The sequence below is a fragment of the Saccostrea echinata genome, unplaced genomic scaffold (assembly GCF_033153115.1).
Source record: "Saccostrea echinata isolate AGI-Se365-2 ecotype Australia unplaced genomic scaffold, CSIRO_AGI_Sech_v1 ptg000018l, whole genome shotgun sequence".
Classification (NCBI taxonomy): Eukaryota; Metazoa; Mollusca; class Bivalvia; order Ostreida; family Ostreidae; genus Saccostrea; species Saccostrea echinata.
This window is the reverse complement of record NW_026889767.1, coordinates 384,661-405,000: the sequence shown is the minus strand read 5'-3', so window position 1 is coordinate 405,000 and position 20,340 is coordinate 384,661. Positions and strand designations below refer to the sequence as shown.

The 20,340-nt window shown below is 32.3% G+C and overlaps 1 long non-coding RNA gene across 2 annotated transcripts in view; it reads right to left on the bottom strand.

The window, feature by feature from the left end:
* The window catches only part of LOC133189483 (uncharacterized), a 26,361-nt gene extending 12,506 nt beyond the window's left edge, over positions 1-13,855 (bottom strand). Inside the window, exons 1-4 of one of the 2 annotated variants that reach the window (XR_009721476.1) lie at positions 13,740-13,855; positions 10,815-10,910; positions 4,824-4,928; positions 4,513-4,610 (exon numbers count right to left, since the gene is read on the bottom strand). This is a non-coding gene — a long non-coding RNA (uncharacterized LOC133189483). The remainder of the gene's footprint in view (positions 1-4,512; positions 4,611-4,823; positions 4,929-10,814; positions 10,911-13,739) is intronic. The other variant, XR_009721477.1, reaches the window with a different exon arrangement.
* Between the last annotated feature and the right edge of the window lie 6,485 nt (positions 13,856-20,340).

Here is a 20,340-nt window from a genome sequence, read left to right as displayed (position 1 = left end):
TGATTATTTGTCAAGTGGTGCACTATATTCGTTGTTTATTATTTATCTAAAAAAAAAAAAAGAAGACTTTCCGAGACATTTTGTCACAGGGGATCGTAGAAAAATGCGATGTGTTAGTTTGCCGCTTCCCTATACATGCCCTTAGTTCAAATTTCAGCCGGTTTTTCTTCCTTCTGGGGGGATATGAGCTGAAATTCACCGACAATTAAACAGTTCCTCGAGAAATTTCCTTGATAAATTAAATCCTGTAAAACTAAGCATGCGTATGTTACCTGCTCCTGGATATGTTTGCTGTTTTTCCACTATTATGGTATACTCGCGAAATTTATTACAGCATGTGAGAAATTTACATGATATAGGCCTACTGAGCATTTTTTTTTTTTTTGTGGATCTGCTAGAAAAAAAATTCACTCAGGTTTATTCTAAATTTAAATTGTCCCTATGACTCATATTTTTTTTTTTTTTTTTTTGCTATGGAGAATTAAGAATTATACAGATATATCTAACATATATAACAAACAAAGAAAAATGATTTCTTTTAATCAGTCTGGGGAATATAGTCTTGATCCGCCTACCTGCTACATGTAACGTCACAATGGTGGAAGTGACGCCTCGGTGTATGTTTTTGTGTGTTTATGTCAACAGACGAACCAAGACTACAAAGTTTAGATATGTTTTTGTGTTATTCTTCTGTAGGGATTTTTTACGGGGGGTTCAATGAAAATTTATTGTCGCAAATGTCGAAATGGAATCCTCTTTGTTGAATGACTCGAAACAACAAATAAAAGACGAAGGAAGTGTGGGATGTGTTTTTTCGTGATATTCACTAAAATATTGCATAAATAACTGACTAAAAGGTAAATTCAATCATTGATTCAACAAATTCATGCATTTTCAGAAAAAAAGGTCGTATATAACAACGAGAATAAGTCCAAGATTTTTCTCAAATCTCAGCTTACGTGAGATGATCGAATCTCAGAGATGTTGGTGGCATGATGTTTTAGGAAAATCTCAGCTGAGGCAGAAATCTAAGATTTGAGGTTGAGATTTGAGCTGAGATTTTATACGTTGGTGGCCCCGAAGCCAGATGTTCAAAAATCTTTATGAAAACTTTTACTTGTTTTGCCTCTGATATGCCCAGGTGCAGAGAAGATTTTCAAAGAAATAATGCATTTTTTACTACAGATTCACTATATTATCAATAGAGCCCCCCCCCCCACCTAGAAACACCAGAGCCTCTCACCCTGGGACCAGAAGTTTGCTCATCATACATGTAAGTAATCACTTTGTTTATCTGATTAACACTAAGGAGCAGACAGGATTATTTAACAGAATTAATGCATTTTCACTATATCATCAAGAGCCCCACCATTACACCAGCACATCTGACCCAGGGGTCATGCAATTCACTACTCTGGAAGAAGCAATCATGCTCATCATAACTATATGCTTAGCTTCTTTGCTTTTTAACCAGAAGCAGAAAAGAGTATTTTCAAAGAAATTTTGCTTTTTCACTATATAATCAATAGAGCCCCTCCCCCTTTTTCACCATAACCCTTGACCCTGGGGCTATGAAATTCACAATTTTGGAAGAGGCAAACTTGAATATCGAAACAATGTACTTAGTTTGTTTAAATAATACCCAGGGGCAGAGAAGAAGATTTTCAAAGAATTAATGCATTTTCACTATATAATCAATATAGCCCCGCCCTAACATAAGAACCCCTGACCCTGGGGCCATGAAATTCACAATTTTGGAAGAGGCCCTCTTCCTCATCATAACTATGTACTTAGTTACTTTATTTAATACCCAGGCGCAGAGAAGAAGATTTTCAAAGAATTAATAAATTTTCACTATATAATCAATAGAGCCCCGCCCTAACACCAGAACCCCTGACCCTGGAGCCATGAAATTCAAAATTTTGGAAGAGGCCCTCTTCCTCATCATAACTATGTACTTAGTTACTTTATTTAATACCCAGGAGCAGAGAAGAAGATTTTCAAAGAATTAATGCATTTTCACTATATAATCAATAGAGCCCCGCCCTAACACCAGAACCCCTGACTGAAGAGGCAGTCTTGCTTTTCATAACTATGTACTTAGTTACTTTATTTAATACCCAGGAGCAGAGAATAAGATTTTCAAAGAAATAATGCACTTTCACTATATGATCTATATTGCCCCATCCTAGCACCAGAACCCCTGATCCTGGGGCCATGAATTTCAAAATTTTGGTAGAGGGCTCAATGCTTATTACAATGATGCAAACAGTTTGACTGCTTGATGTCCAGGAGTAAAAAAGAAGATTTTTAAAGATTGCATTATTTTTGGTGGTTTTAGCCCCGCCCCTCAGGCCCCAGGGGGACAGGGACCATGAAATTCACATGAAAGTCTAAACTCGACGTAATGAAGATTTAGATTTGCAAACAAGGTCATTACACTGACCATAAATTTCTCGACATGTAAAATTCTAAACAAGGCAGTAGAAAGCTCTGTATCATGGACTTAGTTGTCAGTAGGATGTCTTGGTTCAAAACAGTTACTACATAGAAGATACTCTTGCCGTTGCAAAATTAGTTGAAAGACGTAGACACCATCTGCAATTGATAATATAATGTGATTTTGTTTTCTTGCAGGACACGGCAATACTTTTATTCTTCTCATGTAGAAGTTTGCACATGAATTCTCCTTCATTAGAACATACAATAATAGGTCGGCAAATTAATGATCACAGTTTTTGGAAATGCGAATTATGTAAAACACATTGTTTGAAGGCTTTCATACCATCTGATGGTTTTGGGGTAAGAATCGTGATTTCTAATTTTCTTTAAATTTTCTACAGGTTTTTTAGAAACGAGATTTCATTAAAATCACTTCTTTAATATGGTAATTGTAGCACAGTGCTTCTTCACAGCATTTAGATATTTATCTCATGCACATTTAGAGCAATTTTTGAAATTTAAATATGGCATTCTTAAACATTTGTTACACCATTATACAATTACACAGGTATTTATATTTACTTCGAATTTTAACATGAAATTTGATTTGAGTAACATTTTTGTGGACATCCATGGGTTTTAACAGGTATGGACGATTTTAATATTAATTGCCATAAATGCACAGAATAAACGACATGCTAAGGCAATCTTTAAAATAATGTTTGTTTGCCCTCTCCCTTCACCCAAAGATGCTATATACCAAATTTGGTTGAAATTGGTTGAGCGGTTTCAGAGAAGAAGCTAAAAATGTTCAAATGTTAATGTACGTCGCACAACGACGGACGAAAACGGATAGCAATAGGTCACCTGAGTTACTCAGGTGACCTAAAAATATGAAGAAATTCCTCGAACTTTTGGATCAACCCTCGTACATGTCAGTCATTAAATTTATATAATATACAGTATGCATAAGGAAGACCAAATGTATTACTACTGCATTAAGGAGACCAACTACTATCCACATCTAAATCAGTATTCAACCTCTTTCACTAATAAATAAATAAAATATGAAGAAATTCAACAAACTTTTGGATCAACCCTCATACATGTCAGCCATTAAATTTATATAAAAATAAATATGCAGTATGCATAAGGAAGATCAAATGTATTATTACTGCATTAAGGAGACCAACTACTCTCCACATGTAAATCAGTATTCAAAACGAGAGATTTTAATACCCTAGTAATTTACATGTTTAGTTACATGAACTAAATCTATTTACCTTTGTCATCACGCAAGAACTGTTTTACATTCATCCAACTTTAACAACATTATACATGCATACAGTGTATGCCATACATTAGGAAGACCAGATGCATTATTACAACATTAAAGAGACCAACTACAATGGAACAATGAGACAGTATTCCAAAATGTTCATCCCAATACCATAGTAATTTCCCTTAATTTGTTTGTATTTAGATGACCTAAATCAATTTATCTCAGCCAGAATTGGAACAAAAAAGCTAGTCACACAAGTGGCCAAACACATGAACAGACAGATGGACATGATGATTCCTATGCTTATATACAACCATGCTTATATACACCCAAAGTTGCCAAAGTAGAGCAGATGTAGTGGTTAGAGCGTCTACTCTAGAGTCGCGGAGAAAGAAGCTGATCCTTACATAGCGAGTTTGAATCCCACTGTGGAATGTGGAGACCCGTTCTTCAGATGAGACAGACGTATTAACTGAGGTCCCGTGTCACAGTAGGTGCTGGCTCGATAAAGATCCCTCAATGCTCAATGGCCGTAAGTGCTGAGTATAGGACAAAAATTTGCAGCTCTCCACCAGCAAGTGGTGGCGTCTCCATATGAGTGAAAAATTCTCAAGAGGGACGTTAAGCAACAAGCAATATACACCCAAAACTTTGTTTGCAGAAGATTTTGTGATACATGCTTTACAAGTATACATATTGTTCATAAGGGAATAAAAATGCTATAATATATCATTAAGGAAAGCAACTGAAATTAAATGTGCACTTCTAATTGAACTAAACAAAATTACCCTTTGTCAGAATGTAGATTTATAAACAGGAAGGCTGTTTTTCTTCATTTTTTCCATGTCAGATTCAGACTGTTCTTCAAAAAATTCTGGCATACACCCTGTAAAAGTGAACAGTGCAGATAATAAAGAGCTTCTAAATAAACTGCATAATATTTAAAAGATCCACTTAAAAGGGATAACAAATGCATTTAACTGCATCAAGGAGACCAACTGATATCCATATATATATAAATCAGTACATGTATTTTAATTGTGATATTTTAATATCCTAGTAATTTACATGTTTAGTTTCATGAAATAAATCTATTTACCTTTGTCCAATGACCAATGAGCACAAGCACTGATTTTTCCTCTTTTTTCTTAACGGAATCACCAGGGCCAGTCTGCGGTCCATATGATTCTGGCATATGTACACTCTGTAAAATGCATATTTGTACCATGTACAGGCATATGAACAATATTTCTATACTACATACATGCATCATTAAACTTAATAATCTTTTTTTCCAAAATTCATTATTCATAGTGTTTTGCTGTTAGCAAAATTCAACAAAAACTATACTGTATATACTCGCCTATAAGGTGGTCTGCCTATAAATCAGTTGTATTTTTTGAGGTTATTTTGGAGGGATTTGCTATTGGCCCGCTTATAAATCGGTACAACTTTTTGCCAGAATCAATTGACAATTTCAAATCAATGCTCTGATGTTTTAACCTGGTTTCAAAATACTAATCTTTTTATGACTCACCTATAAGTTGGACATAGAGTATATACAGTACCTGCATTATACATGCATTAGGAAGACCAAATGCATTATTGCAATATTAAAGAGACCATTGCGGCAAATGAAATCAATGTATGAATTGTATTCAAATCTACGGGTGTACTAATTTGTCTGAAGTATATCATGATATAATGTGATACACAAAGACTTGAACAGGATATGTACATATACCCACATTCTTAAATGTAACAACAGTTTAAAAATCAATAATTTTTTTTTTTTTTTTTGCAAATTTCACTGTCTAATTTATGAAATATAAAATATTATTTAAAACCATAAAGCATAAAATGGTTGAAAGCTCATTTAATACAATAACTGACATAAATAGGATGTTTAATCTACATTTATTAATATTGTGGGTCATCACCCCATTTTTTGTGAAGGAATCGTGAAAGGCATTGTAATTCCAACTTGCTCACAGAGCAAGTTTTACACAGAGGACCAACTCTTTATTCAAAATTTAGTTTACATACTTAATTTTTTAACAAGTTTAATGGGTTTATAAAACTTTAAACTAAGTCAAAATATTTTGCTTTCTAAATATGGACAAGAAATGTTTTTTGCTTAAAATCACCTTAACTTCAGATAAAAAAAAATGCACTGTGCTCATCCTCTTCAAATGCCTTGTTTGTAAATAACTGATAAAGGGTACATCTCACAAATGCTTCATTATTACAAATGTCTTACAGTAAATATAGGCATCACCACAACTTATTTCATTAGTAAGAATAAACCCTTAAGCAATGAATATAAATGCTGAAAAGTGGTGCATTGTTAGGAGTTGATCTTACTACACAAGTTTCGAGATTATCTCCATTGCACTCGGCACACCTCGGCCGATTCGTACCTCATCAAACGTTTGATGAAGGTGACGGAATCAGCCGAGGTTTGCCGAATGATCTCCATTGGTGCACTCTTTTGTTATGGAGGGAAGTTTTGTTTCCATATTAGCAGGCAGGTGGGACAGTTATTTATATATTGCATACATTACGTCACTGATATACTGTGAAACCTGTCTTATCCAACATGTTGAAGGGGAATAAAATCAATGTCAGATTAGACAGTGTGTCGGATTACCCAGTGTTGAATATTTCTGAGCATTATGATAAATGTCAGGTGACTTCATACAGAAAAAAAAAAACATTTTTCGTTAGGTTTAGAGTACATGTGTATTTAATTGTCAAAGTGTGTGTGTGTGTTTCTTTGTTGTATAAAATATACCTTCGGCTGATTAACATTTCTTTGAGACACATCATTTGTTACAGCACTAGTAAACTCTGTAGTAATATACGATAATTTCTTTTAAACGTGCAAAACAGATGGAACTGCCAATCACTTCGAGTTGTTGCAATTTAATTTTTAGCATTTTACTTACTAACAGTAGATATTAAATATTTTGTCTACCTTCTGTAAACAGTGGTTTTATTTTTTTTTCTACACTACATTTCTCTCCAATTTTTTCTGCATTGTTAACTTCTCAAGATAGACTGTGCTATTAATACCCTCTCGTGACTTTTCAAACAAATGGGACGTACCTCTAAAACATTGTTATTGCGATTTAATTTTTATCAAACAACATTAACATTTTAAAATGTAATGGGTCTACTTAAAGTGGAAGTTTTTTGCTTCCTGCAAATCTTTTATGTGCACAGTCTCACTTAATTCAGTGTATATTAACCCGGAAATGAAACATTTTCTATTAGACGAGATGCTGTCTTCAAATTGTGTGTTGTCTACATGTTATACAGTAGTTTGCTGTACTCATTTTTTAGGGAGACATGACTTTAAAGGACTCTGACTGCATGTTTGATTTCAATTTCAAGCAAAAAATCTTATTTATTCTGTTAGGTAAAGGCAATCTAAATATCAGGTACTCCTTTTTATTTTCTATCGCGTGGATGCTATTTTGTCAATGCGAGAATAAAATTGATAACAACGAAGAGTACTGATTGCCTAATTTTTAAATTCAAACACAGTTCATTTATTGTTTATATAAACACCATCAAACTAATACATGTAATTAACTACTAAGTAGACCAAGCTTGTGTCCAAATGGGACTAGCGACTAATTATGGTACAAATGTATAATTATGTCGAATTACCCAGGTAAAATCATAAGGTAATTATCTAGTCTTGTCGACAAAAAGCACCAGAATTCGGAATGTACAGTGGTCGGAATATACAGTGTTTTATTCTATATATATTATAAAGAAATTTTTGGGAATAAAATATTTAAGTTTTAATGGTCGGAAAGTCCAGTGTGCTGGATTGCACAGTTGTCGGATTGGACAGTGGACACTGTAACATCATAACTGATTGTCGGGATGCACTCTTCAACTTGAAAATTAAGGAATTAAAGAAAAGGCGTTAATTTTTTTCAATGAACAAAAAATCAGAACAAAAGAAACTAAGAATCAGAACAAAAGAAATATCAGTGGATAAGGCCACAATTAAAAAATTGTTGGTTTGGCATTGCCGATTGAGTCTTTAAACACTTGGGTCAGTAGGTAGGGAAAATATTTTTTTTTTTTTTTTTTTTGCTGATACAAAAATTAATGCTATTAAATTAATTGTGTTGTATTATTGCATTTTGTTATACAAATTAACAACTATGTCAAAACAGATATGAAATTTCACACGTCATACAGATTTCTAATACAGTTTCAGGTCTTGAGTGACAATTATGAAGCAAGAACTTCTGCTTTCTGCTTTCTGAGCAGGAAAGGGCATATACAAAACAAATCAAACAACACTAACAAATAAATGCTGAAATGATACATCGTGATATGTAGGTATATTGGGTTTGGATAATACACAGACATTATGATATGATACATCTCTCAAAACAATTTTATGATTCAATACATGAATCTAGACATTATTTAAGTTATAAAATTTTAATAAAATTACTTTCTTATTAATTTTTTTCTAAGGATAAATTAACCATAAATGTACAAACAAACAAACAAATAAAAAATCAAAAATCAAATCACTTGAATTGAAATTTACAGCAAGGTATTGCTGTAAAAATTATCATTAATATGTTTGTCTAGGGAGGAATTGATGGGAACAGTTTAATATCCAAAGAGGATGTCGTCAGGGAGATCCTGTAGCACCATATCTGTTTCTTCTTTGTGCAGAAATTCTTGCAATAATGATTAAACAAAATCAAAGCATTAAAGGAATTGTAATTAACAAGACAGAGCATAAAATATCTCAATATGCAGATGATACCTGGCTTGCCCTTGATGGTTCACCTGAATCACTTTTTGCAGCATTAGATACAATTGATTTTTTCTCAAAGTTCACAGGACTTAAAATTAACAGCTCAAAAACAAAAATTGTTTGGATAGGTTCAAAAAAATTCTCTAATCAAGTTTTTCACCATTCTCGTTGGAAACTTGAATGGGGTTGCACAACTTTCAATTTACTTGGAATTAATTTTTCAGTAGAACTAGATAAAATTATTGATATTAACTATAATGTTCAAATACCAAAAATCAAAGCATTAATTCAACAATGGAGAAGAAGAATTCTTACTCCTATTGGAAGAGTCACGGTGCTGAAAACATTGATTTTACCAAAACTTAACCATTTTTTTATATCCTTACCAAATCCAAATAAAGAAACCTTGTCACTATTGAACAGAGAAATATTTGAGTTTATATGGAAATCAAAATGTGATAAAGTAAAAAGAAAAATTATTACTCAAGATTTTTTACAAGGAGGATTAAAAATGTTGGATATAAATAACTTTATTATCTCTCTTAAGTGTTCCTGGATTAAAAGATTAACAAAAAGAAATCAACCATGGTTTGATATTTTTTCGACAATAAATGGTAAAGACATATTGACTAAACTTTTTGATTTTGGTGAAGAGTTTGTATCTTGTTTGATTGTAAAAAATAATGATTTTTGGAAAGATGTGTTTAATTCATGGCTATTTTACATGAAGACACTCGATAACAATTCATATATGAAAAATAAGTATCTGAATTTACCTGTCTGGTATAATCCCAATATAAAAATGGGAAATAAAGTAATGTTTATAAAAACCTGGTATAAAAATGGTGTTAAAAGTGTTTGTGATTTCTTAAACAATGAAGGAAATTTTTTTAACTCTCACTGACTTTGAAAATAGATTTCATTTGTTTAATGTTTGCATTATGCAATACAACAGTATTATCTGTGCTATATCCAGGTATTTAAAAACAATGTCTATAGACAAATCATCTGTTAAGAGACAATGTACACCTTTTATTCCTTTTTATTTTGAAAATATTATTGTATACGAGAAGTGCACAAAAATAATTTACAAATATTTGAATAGTAACCTTGTCACTCCTACATCAATATTTAGATGGAACCAGGAACTGTCAGTGTTTTTGGAATCTGATATTTGTGTTCAAGATGTTTTTAAGGTTTGTTTTAGAACAACTATGGATACTTCTGTTCAATGGTTACAGTATAGAATCCTTCATAGAATCCTTCCAGTGAAGTATTATTTGAAGGAATTGATGGGAATTGCTTTAATTTGTTTTTAAAAATTTCAAAATGATTTATAAATCATGATTGTCAAATGTCAATAAATAACACAATAAAGTAGATTCATCATTTAGTGTAATGGCTAAGCATTCAGATTTGTTGTGTTTCTCATATATATACTGAAACTTTGAATGACACAGTTTATAAACAAGCTGTCTTCTCTGTAGTAGCGGCACTAGTGAAGAATCCAACATGTTTCAAAACTTGTAAGAATGGCCTGATTTGAATGTGTAAGATACAGTTGCAATGCCAACCATGCCAACATTTGGCATTTGTTTATTTTTTAGTTATTTATGAACCAGCAATAATTAGGGCTGCACCAAATATATTGATACATATCTAGATTAATGAATATATCGTATCCAAAAAATAACTTAATTCCAATACATTTTGGGCAGGCAGTTTTTTTATGTAATTCTGTGAAAAAGTTGGGAATTTCAATCACCAAAGATTATATTTAACTGTTTTGAATTAAAACTGATCAAAAATGATATAATCGTTAAGGAGGTAGCACATCTTAGATGATTATTACAAAATCATAAAAATACATAGACAACTTTACTTGGCATGTTGATTTTACAGTCAAGAAAAGTTTGAATTTGAAGTGTAATTTTTAAAGACAGTGAGACAAAAAATTAAAAATGAGTTGCAAAACAATTATTATTTTTATAAAATTCATGCATAATGATTTATAAGACTTTTTTGACAGAATTGTTAAAGAATCCAATATATTGCATATTGCATTAAAAAATGTCTTCTTCTTTTTTTTTGCTCAATACACAGCCCTAGCAAAAATGATATACAACAAGGACTTTGATTGGATTATTAACATTCATTCAATTGATCATAATTATTAACTGTTATTGCACTTTCATTTTCAAAATGTTGTTAGGTATGTTGTTTGTTCATTCTTTTGCATTGATATTATAATTTATAAAAGAGTATTTTAGCAGAAAAAAATTATCAATTTACCTTTCTTGGAATAAAGACATGTTGACCCTTGAGCTGAGATTTTCTCTCTTTCCATAGATGTGTTACACTGGGGTCCACATGATTCTAGCAGAGACCCTGTAAAAAAGGACTTAATTATGGAAAAGCATGAAGAATATATGCCTATTATACATATCTTAAATTCTAATAAAAACAATGTTTTTTAATTAAGATCCATATATTTCTAATGATTGACATAATACAAATTCAAAATAAAATATGCATGTCTATATTATACCTTAAGCAGACCAATTGCATTAATACATCCTTCAGGAGACCAACTTAAATCAATATTTGAGAAATATTTGTGAGAACAATAAATTTGTCTACTTTACAGTACTAAATGTACATGGAATCTATTGGATCATGTTACTTTAATTGACCTGCCTTAGTTCAACACAGTAATCTAACAAAGAAATTGAGCCAAAACAACATTTTAAGACTTTTTGAACAGTGCATGTTCCTATCATTTCAAAACCATTACCAGTAAAAAGCTAATATAGGAAAATGATGACAATTAATTAATATTGTACTTTCAGGTATATTAAATGAATCAATCTGATTCGTCAAGAAACATTTGTTAAAAAGCACTGTTACCCACTGAATAATGAAGCCACGCCCTCCAGTGTCGCAACAGTCAACATTGCTTGACGACGGGTGATATTCCAAAAAATAGTGACTGCGCAGATTTATGCGCTCAAGGTTCACTATTATTTGTATTTGTATAAAACATTCAGTATAATATAATAAATGTTGCATGTAGTTGAGTGTAACATTGAAAATTTTCACCCCTCGAAAACCAAATACGTCAAAAAGGGGATAGGTTTCTTTTCCAACTTCTATATAGTTTTGCCCCTGCAAAAACTGGTATAGACCTAGGAAATGTTTAAACGGGCTAAGAGAAATCAAATGCATCGAGAGTACTTTAATTGTTTTTACCCAAGTTACATGCCAAAAAAGATTCAGAAAGACGTCACATAAAGTTAACGTTGATTTGAACTGAAGTTAGGGTGTCAAAAGTCATTCACGTCCAAAAGTGACATTGATCATGTGTGGTAGATAATAAACTCCTACGAGCAAAATATGCTGGCATAATCAAGTGAGGATCTTTCCCTATAATCCTATATATAAATCCATTTAATACAATATTATATGCACTTAAGCAGCTGTTTATGACATTGTAAAATTATATAAACAAGACCAGTTTATATAATTTATAACAAGACCGGTTTATACAATTTATATACCAGGGTAATTAATAATATAATTTATATAATTTTATCAAGATAAGTGTATGGGGTAGAGGGAGCAGACATTGAGAAACAATGTTGTCGGACCTCATGAAACTAAACTAACAGTCTTCCAAATAACCCGGGAGTCCAATGCCAGGGACCTGTTAAATTTGCAGCTGGGCATGTAAAAATTGTCAAATTACATGTCCGAAGAGGGCATATGTGAATCTTCTTTCATTGTACGATCTTTACTTGCCATTTATTCTGTCCTACCCCCATTATTCCCGTAAACGTTGCTATATGTAATGTCTTAGATGGATTGCCTGTCTACATTCTCGATACGACCTGTCAAATGATTGTCAATCTAATCATTGAAGTGTTTAGTTTAACCTATTTGTTTTCTCGGAGTTTCTTGCTAAATTACGAGACGTTCATCGATGCCACATACTGTGGCACTACAGTCATGATCCCATTTCTGAAATTCAGTTCAGCTAAACCGGCCAACAAATGACCAGCATGCAACTCAAAAGTTATTAATGAACAAAAACGCTTTAGAAAATGGCAATCACGGTGAATAAACACACGTGGTACAGTCACGGAGAAATACAATGCTGAAAAAATTAATATAAAACCTTTATACCTAATGTTTTTTTTTTTTTTTTGTAGCACAATACTGGTAAATGTAAGAATTTTGAGTAGGGCATGTACAAATTTGAATGCGCTGGGTAAAATGATTGGTCTACATGCCCGAAGGGCATGTGCTGAAAAAGATTTGTTGTGAAGACTGAACTAAAGTGACAGCGCCGGGTGATCATATAAAGTCCCTTTTATTACATAATAATTTGGCAAATTATCAACATATCACGCTAAAATTTCCAACATATCTTAACGGTGAGAATTTTTATTTTTTAAGTTGAAACCCTGTGACCTGTGAAAAAAATGAAATTTGTATCATCTAAAGTCTTAAGATGTATCAAGGTAATTTTCAAAACAAATTTGCGGTTGGGGTTATAAATGAAGGATAAAACCAGAGACCTCGGAATGGAATACTCGGAAGTCTCTGGTTTTATTCTACCCCAACTGGAAGTTGTATCCCATCTAAAGTCTTAAATTTAACAATGTATCGAGGTAATTTTCGAGGAATAAATGAGTGGTTTACAATAAAGAGTCTCGACCAGAGACGTCTGAAACAATTTATTTGACAAGAAAAAAGTCTCATGAAGCGAACAATGTCATTTTAAAGTAGGTTAATGATTGATATATGAACAAAATACGAGCTTGAAGCAGGGTGCCTAAAATTGAGTTAGATACCTTGTGGTAAAAATAAGTAGGGGTGCACCGTATATGAAACAAGTGCCTGTGATTGATAGTCTGAAATTTCTCTTCACATAAATATTAAAAGCTTGCAGTGATCGCTATAAATCTATACAACAGTCAAGTTACATATGGTAAACTAACATAAAAACAAGATTACAACAGTCATGATTACAGAAGGTATATTTTGAAGACTCTAGGTCAGTAGGTGATGTAAACAGGTAAACACACGTGGGACAGTCACCGCAAATAAATGAACCACAAAACGACTTATAACATTAAAATGTAAATATTCATCTGCACACAGAGTTTTGCATAATAATTTTAAAAAAGTGTAAATTAAAATATAAAATAAACAAACCTCAAACCTTGTAACAAGGCTTGTTTCCCTGCATTCTTATATCTGGTTCTCTGTCACTGAAAATGCAGGGAACCCAGGGTGCGTTATTAACTCGTACACAGATTTGTTGATACGAATAAACCTATAAACATATATATACGAAATAAAATATTATCTTAAAAAATGAAGAATTTCAAATTGCTTGAAAAATTATCTTTATGTAGTTTATAATAAATGGTTGTAATTGTATATTAATTTCTATCTATCCATTAAAATTTGATATTTATATCAGCTTATGTATCCGTCTGAACAATTATTGTTTTTACACTCCCTGTCACATCTTCATAGTTAAGCCTGTAAGCATGGTAAGTAGGAATCAATTTCAGTTGAAGGGGACCAAAACCAAACATTTTGTAGTTTCATTTGGTGGGGAGGGGGGGTATAAACCCCAAATGATCATTTTATCTCCGTCACTGAACTGCTGAAAATAATGAAGGGAACTAGGCTGCGATAATGATTTGTAAAGAATTTCCAATTGCTTGGAAAAAAAAAGCTTTTCGTGTATGTGGTTTACAATAATGGTTGTACTTGTATATTTTCTATATATCCATTAAAATTTCATAGTATCAGTATTTCACTATTTGTAAACATTAACTGTTACAATAATATTAAATAAATGTTACACTCACTGTGTAACATTTAGTTACTGTCACATCTTCATAATTAAACGAGAATATTCCCTTCCGTAAATATTGCTATACATCTGAACTGTTACCAATTAATCTTTCTTTGGCGAAAGAAAACCTCAGGGATGGAGAATAGGCCCGTACGTAATTTAGTTGGAGGGGGGGGGGGGGGTGAGCACAACCAAACAACATTTTTCAGTTTCAGGTTGGGGGAGGCTAAAAACTAAAGATTTCTTAATAAGCAAAAGAAAAATACATTACCAGAGGTTATTATTTAGGGGGACCAAAAGCAAAAGTAAAAAATAGATCATCAGAGGTTATTATTGAGGGAGTCCAAACATAAAGGAGCAATGTTTTCTATAGTATACCTAAATTTCATTTCGTACGTTCCTTCAGCCATGTATTGTATCAAATCTGCTTCACCCTTTTTTTACTGCATATGTATTTTAACAGCAGAGGACCACATTATATTAATAAATAATTATTAAATTACAGCTATTTTTTTTCTTACAGGGTCTGTTTCATTTATACTATATCATGATGATCATGTCCTGCATGATGTTTACAGAAAGTTTAATTTAAATTTTTAAGCTCGACATAGCTGCGTCAACTTGCGAGACTATTTTTTTCTACGTTCGGCCTAATCTTTAAATATTTTCTGCAATTTGTTTGTGGACTTGCATAAAAGAATTAAAAATATAGGGGCCTATCATTTAACTTTATTTCGAATTTCCTTCAGGATTTTATATACCGAACTATAGTCTAATGATTATTTAAAATCATACTTTTTCTCTTAAAAGCTAAATTACTAGGCAAAAAAAAAAAAACAAAAACAAAAAAAAAACACGAATGTTTGTCTTGCGTATTCTTAATTACAACTTATTACTGTATCATTTTAGTTACTTACCCAAATTTCTCAACATTCACGGTGTTCAGAGGTCATTTTCTGAAAACTGAAGAGGCATTCCGATGGCATTCGGAACAAATGACGGAAAGCACTTGCTAAGAATTCAAAACATGGTCCATAAATTTACAATATTTTTCCTTTTTAGGTTTTTAACATAAAAAGTGGAAAACTAAGTTAAAGAAACACTCATTAGAACATATCAAAAGCGGAAAAAATATATATGCTAGATTTTTTGTTTAATTGCATGTTTTTCATGGTCTCCAAAATGCAGAAAAATTATCCTTTGAAATTATACATAGGTTATACATTCTTTTCTTTTTTAGGGAAGATGATAGGAATTAGACAACTTTTGAATGTTAAATAACAGAGTTAAAGATTAATAATATTTAATGGCAGACTGTTTATTTATCTATAAAAAGACATTTGCAATACTGATGAGGTCAAAATAATAGGGAGACCGAAAAAGGTCGCCTTAATCCAGTGGTCTCCCTAAGCCAGAAAATATATCCTCCTTGGTCTCCTAAAGCCATATGTCATATATATATATATATATATATATATATATATATATATATATATATATATATATATATGCCCCCCTTTCAAAGCTCATTGATTGGTGAATAAATAAATTAGTCTTATTATTATAGCCTCATATATCGATAACATTAAGGCTCCATGAAGTATATACTCGGGCGCTTACAACATCGGAACAATGACCGACGATGTCGAGTGCGTGATCTTAAGAGTATGAGGTTAAATTAATTCAACTCAATGGGAGTTTTATGGAACCCAATCTTAACGTGTGCATAATTATATTTATATTGTTCTAAACTCTGTGGTTGAAGGGGGTGTGCTTAAATTTAGATTCTACTAAATAAATAAAACCAATTGTAATGATTAGCTTATTCTTTGCCTTTTCCCACTGATTTTAACAGAATGATCGATTAACTGAACATTTAGTATTTTCTTGTGCATTTTTTTAAAAATGTAATTGATACAACAGTGAAAACATTATACTAATAATTGATGTAGGCATACAAGATGACATACCGTTTGTGCTGTGTGTAGTAGTATTATGCATGTCCTCCTTATTGCTGGTATTGACGTTATTCTCTCTCTCCATTTTGTAATGCCTTGTTTGGCTTTGGCGACTGTAGATATTGTGGACATCTTTGTCAATATTTACAGCAACAATACTCCTACAAGTAAGAGCCTCGGCTAACGTCCATACGCTTCTTACAGCCCTTCGGCGCGAAGTCAAAAACTCTAGCCTGTTGAAGTACACTAACGGTACAATTAGTGCAAACAATCAGAAAAACCTCGTCTTTGTACACCACAGTCTTTTGACAATGTCATTGTGCAGTATTCTAAATTTTCTTAAAAATTCACAGCAAACCCTAAACGTGCAACATTTGGAAATGGTGTGAGAATGGAATGTACAAATGCTCGCGCATATATTGCGCGCGCATCCTTCCACGTGGGGCGCTGTGATAAATGGATTTATAACGCATTCACTACATAAATCCGATCATATAATCTTTTATATAATCCTTTTGCAACCTATAGGTGGTTTTAAAAGGGATTGGCAACCTCTCAAAAAATCGGTATATGGTGACGTCTCTATATGAGTAAAAAATCTCGAATGGGACGTAAAACAACATACAATCCATCAATAAAACAGCCCACCCTCTTTTTGAGTTTAGATAGTTTTTTTTTTTTTTTTTTTTTTTTTTTTTTTTCAGCTACTTTGGACCTTTACTGAGCCTCAATAAAGACTACAAAAAAAAAAAAAAAAAAAAAAATCTCAAACCATTCTCACAAAAACATGATACCTAGCTTGTTGCCATTTATGCTATAAAGAAACTATTAAGAATATATATCTAAGTTAGTGGTAACCATGGGTACATTTGGAATACATTTTGAATGCAGAAAAATGCTGAAAAATGGTCAGTATTCACTAATGATAGATGTTATATGATCAAACTTGATCAACAACTCAATAACTCAATTATAATATTGGATCTTAAGGAATTAAGTATTGGCAATATTTTTGTAAAAATAACTTTTATGGTTGCCATGATAACACGGTGTAACCATATAAAATTTGTTGCTACTTTTTGGTTAATGCTACTATTCTAAGGAAAGACATTGAAATTCAAGACTGCCAAATGTACATTGATAGGACCTTGTATCACAGATTTCATAAGAAAAATTGAGATTAATTGCTACTTTGCTGTGTATCCATGGAAACAACAACGTACATGTACAAGTGGTTTAAAGTGATATTTTAATGTTGCTTTAGGAATTTAGTTTCCTTTTAATCAAGAAACATATCATTTGACTCACCTTGAATAGTAATTTTTATGATAGAACTAAAGTTGAATATCATATATTGGTAAAGTTTGATGAAGAAAATAACACTGTTGCTATGGTAACCAAGAAGGGAAAATGTTCAATTTTGCTCACTGTATTACAGTATTAAATCCCACTAGGTAGCTTCTTGCATCCAGCTGTTAGAGATTGTGTGGTAGTGAAAATCAGGTTAGTTGTTCATAAATATCAAATATAAAGGTTTTGTGAATCTACATACAAGGGTACGTATCCAAGGTAACACAATATTTTCCAGCTATTCATACATAATTTCTCTGCTTATTTCCATAGCAACGCTATATTAAAAAGGATTTAATTTGAATATTTTGAAATGTGAAAATTAGGATATCAATGCCTTTAAAAGTTGATCACAATTTATATGAAAATGTGCTTTTCAAAAGAAGATAGAATCAGATTAAAAGATACAGAGAGTAGATTTTAAATCCCTTTGTGGTATTAAAACTATGGCAACCATTGTCAACCAATAAGAAAAATAACATTTTGCCTCATTATGTATTTCAATGATCTTTATCTTTATCTATTAATTGGTTGCATTATAACCTATAATTGCTTTTATTTTCGAGTGTATCACTATAAAAATGAATGAATATAATTATTACTTTTGGATACTTTGTTTCCTTGGTAACGTGTATAAAAGTTGATTTTCCGAATATGTTTATCATGTTTTTAAGACATTTGACCTTCAGCTTTTGGAAACAGTCTTTGCCACTTGTTTGCACTGAGAAACGTGAACTATGGGACTCCGAACATGATAAAAAATTCCATTTTTCAAATTTTATGACAAGTTGTCATGGTAACCATGACACATAGCAACCAATTTTTGCCTGAATTAAGATAAGGATATCAAATATTTTCACCATAGAAAGTTTCGAGAAATTCTGAGTTTAAGCGTGTCACAGCTCATTTATAAAATTTCAAGTCATTACAGAGAATGGCTCTTAATTATTGATATGTACGTTATTGTATGTTTCATTGATTGAAGAGCCATTGCTGACGAAATCTATACAGGTGGCTTGTTTAGCGGCGTTTACTGATTGATAAACTACCGTGGTTTTCTTAAGAAAAAGTTAGTATGCGGGGGATGAAAATATATGTTGATTATATTTCTAAAAAAAAAAATTTCACTGAGAATTTGAGGAAAAGTTAAATAAAATGCAGATTGTTCTATTATTATGCGATTGGTGTTTATTTTTATCTGTGAATCTAAGGAGAACATGGTCTTCTGAAATTGGACACTTACTGCGAAAATAACTCTAACAATTGTAGGGTAAGTAAGGACAAGTTAACAGGGATGCTTATTCGTTCTAGGCAAGAGATAAAGGTGTTTTGAGATGACCTAGACACCAGATATACGTGTTTTTGAAATGACCTAGGCAATGAATGTACGTGTTATTAGTCCCCTACCTGTGAAACCGGAGGGGACTATAGGTTTCCTCTGAGTCTGTCCGTCTGTCTGTCTGTCCTTCTGTCTGTCCGTCTGTCTGTCCCTCTGTCTGTCTGTCAGTCTGTCCCACTTGGTTTTCCGCAATTTTTTCCTAAACGCTTGCAGATATTGAGCTGATTTTTATTATGTGAGTGTATCTTGATGAGTTACAGATCAAGTTTGCATTTCGTTCCGCTTCATTGAATTTTGACGGAATTACGGCCTTTTCAATTTTTAGGGGTTTTCCGCAATTTCCTTCTTAACGCTTTCAGATATTGAGCTGATTTTTAGTATGTGACTTAACTTTGATTAGTTATAGATCAAGTTTGCATTTCGTCCCGCTTCATTGATTTTTGACGGAATTATGGCATTTTCAATTCTTAACGGGAACCAGATTACACTTGCCGGTAGGGGATATTGCTAATGCAATACTCTCAGAATGCTTGTTGAGATGAGATAGATGGGATTAGGGCATTTCAGATAAGAATTATAAAAGATGTGTTCCTGCTAAAAATATAATGAGGGTTGACCTTGGCATCATTTTCAACATAAGTGCAAATAATTGCAGGTATCCATTGCTTTATATAATTCACAAGGATTTAATTTTCTGGGTCAGGGAATGATGCATATTTTTTTTTTTTAATTTCACACTCGTTGTATCTGTTGACATAAGTCGCTTGGTGATTTGACTCGAGCTGCTCAGGTAATGGTGCTGCAGGTCGAGCATACGAGGTTCGAGATGATACTTTCTTCGCAGTCCTTATATTAGTATTTTTATTTATTGAGGAATGCAAAATAAATCTTTCTTAGAAAATCTTCTATGTTCCTGGGCATATCGGAGACAGAGTAAAACTTTTAATAAGCATGAGTATTCTTACCATTTTTTGAACATCTGGACCATTTGTATAAGTGTATTTAATCTGGTTCTGGTCGGTCTTCCATTGAGGTGGGATTCTTCTCATATTTATTGTATTTGAAAATTAATAAAAATTTCACAGATTTAAGATGACGATATCACTAAGTGATGGTATCAGTGAGATTAAATTTGATTGTTTTATTTTAGGCGCAAGGTCAGGTCAAGGTCATCATCTTTTTCCTTGACATCAAGAATAAAAAATTACTGTTGCCAATCATTTGATGCCTCCATTTATTTTAAAAAATTGAATCTTTTTCTTTTTGCATAAATAGATCTCACCAAATTAAGATAAAAAA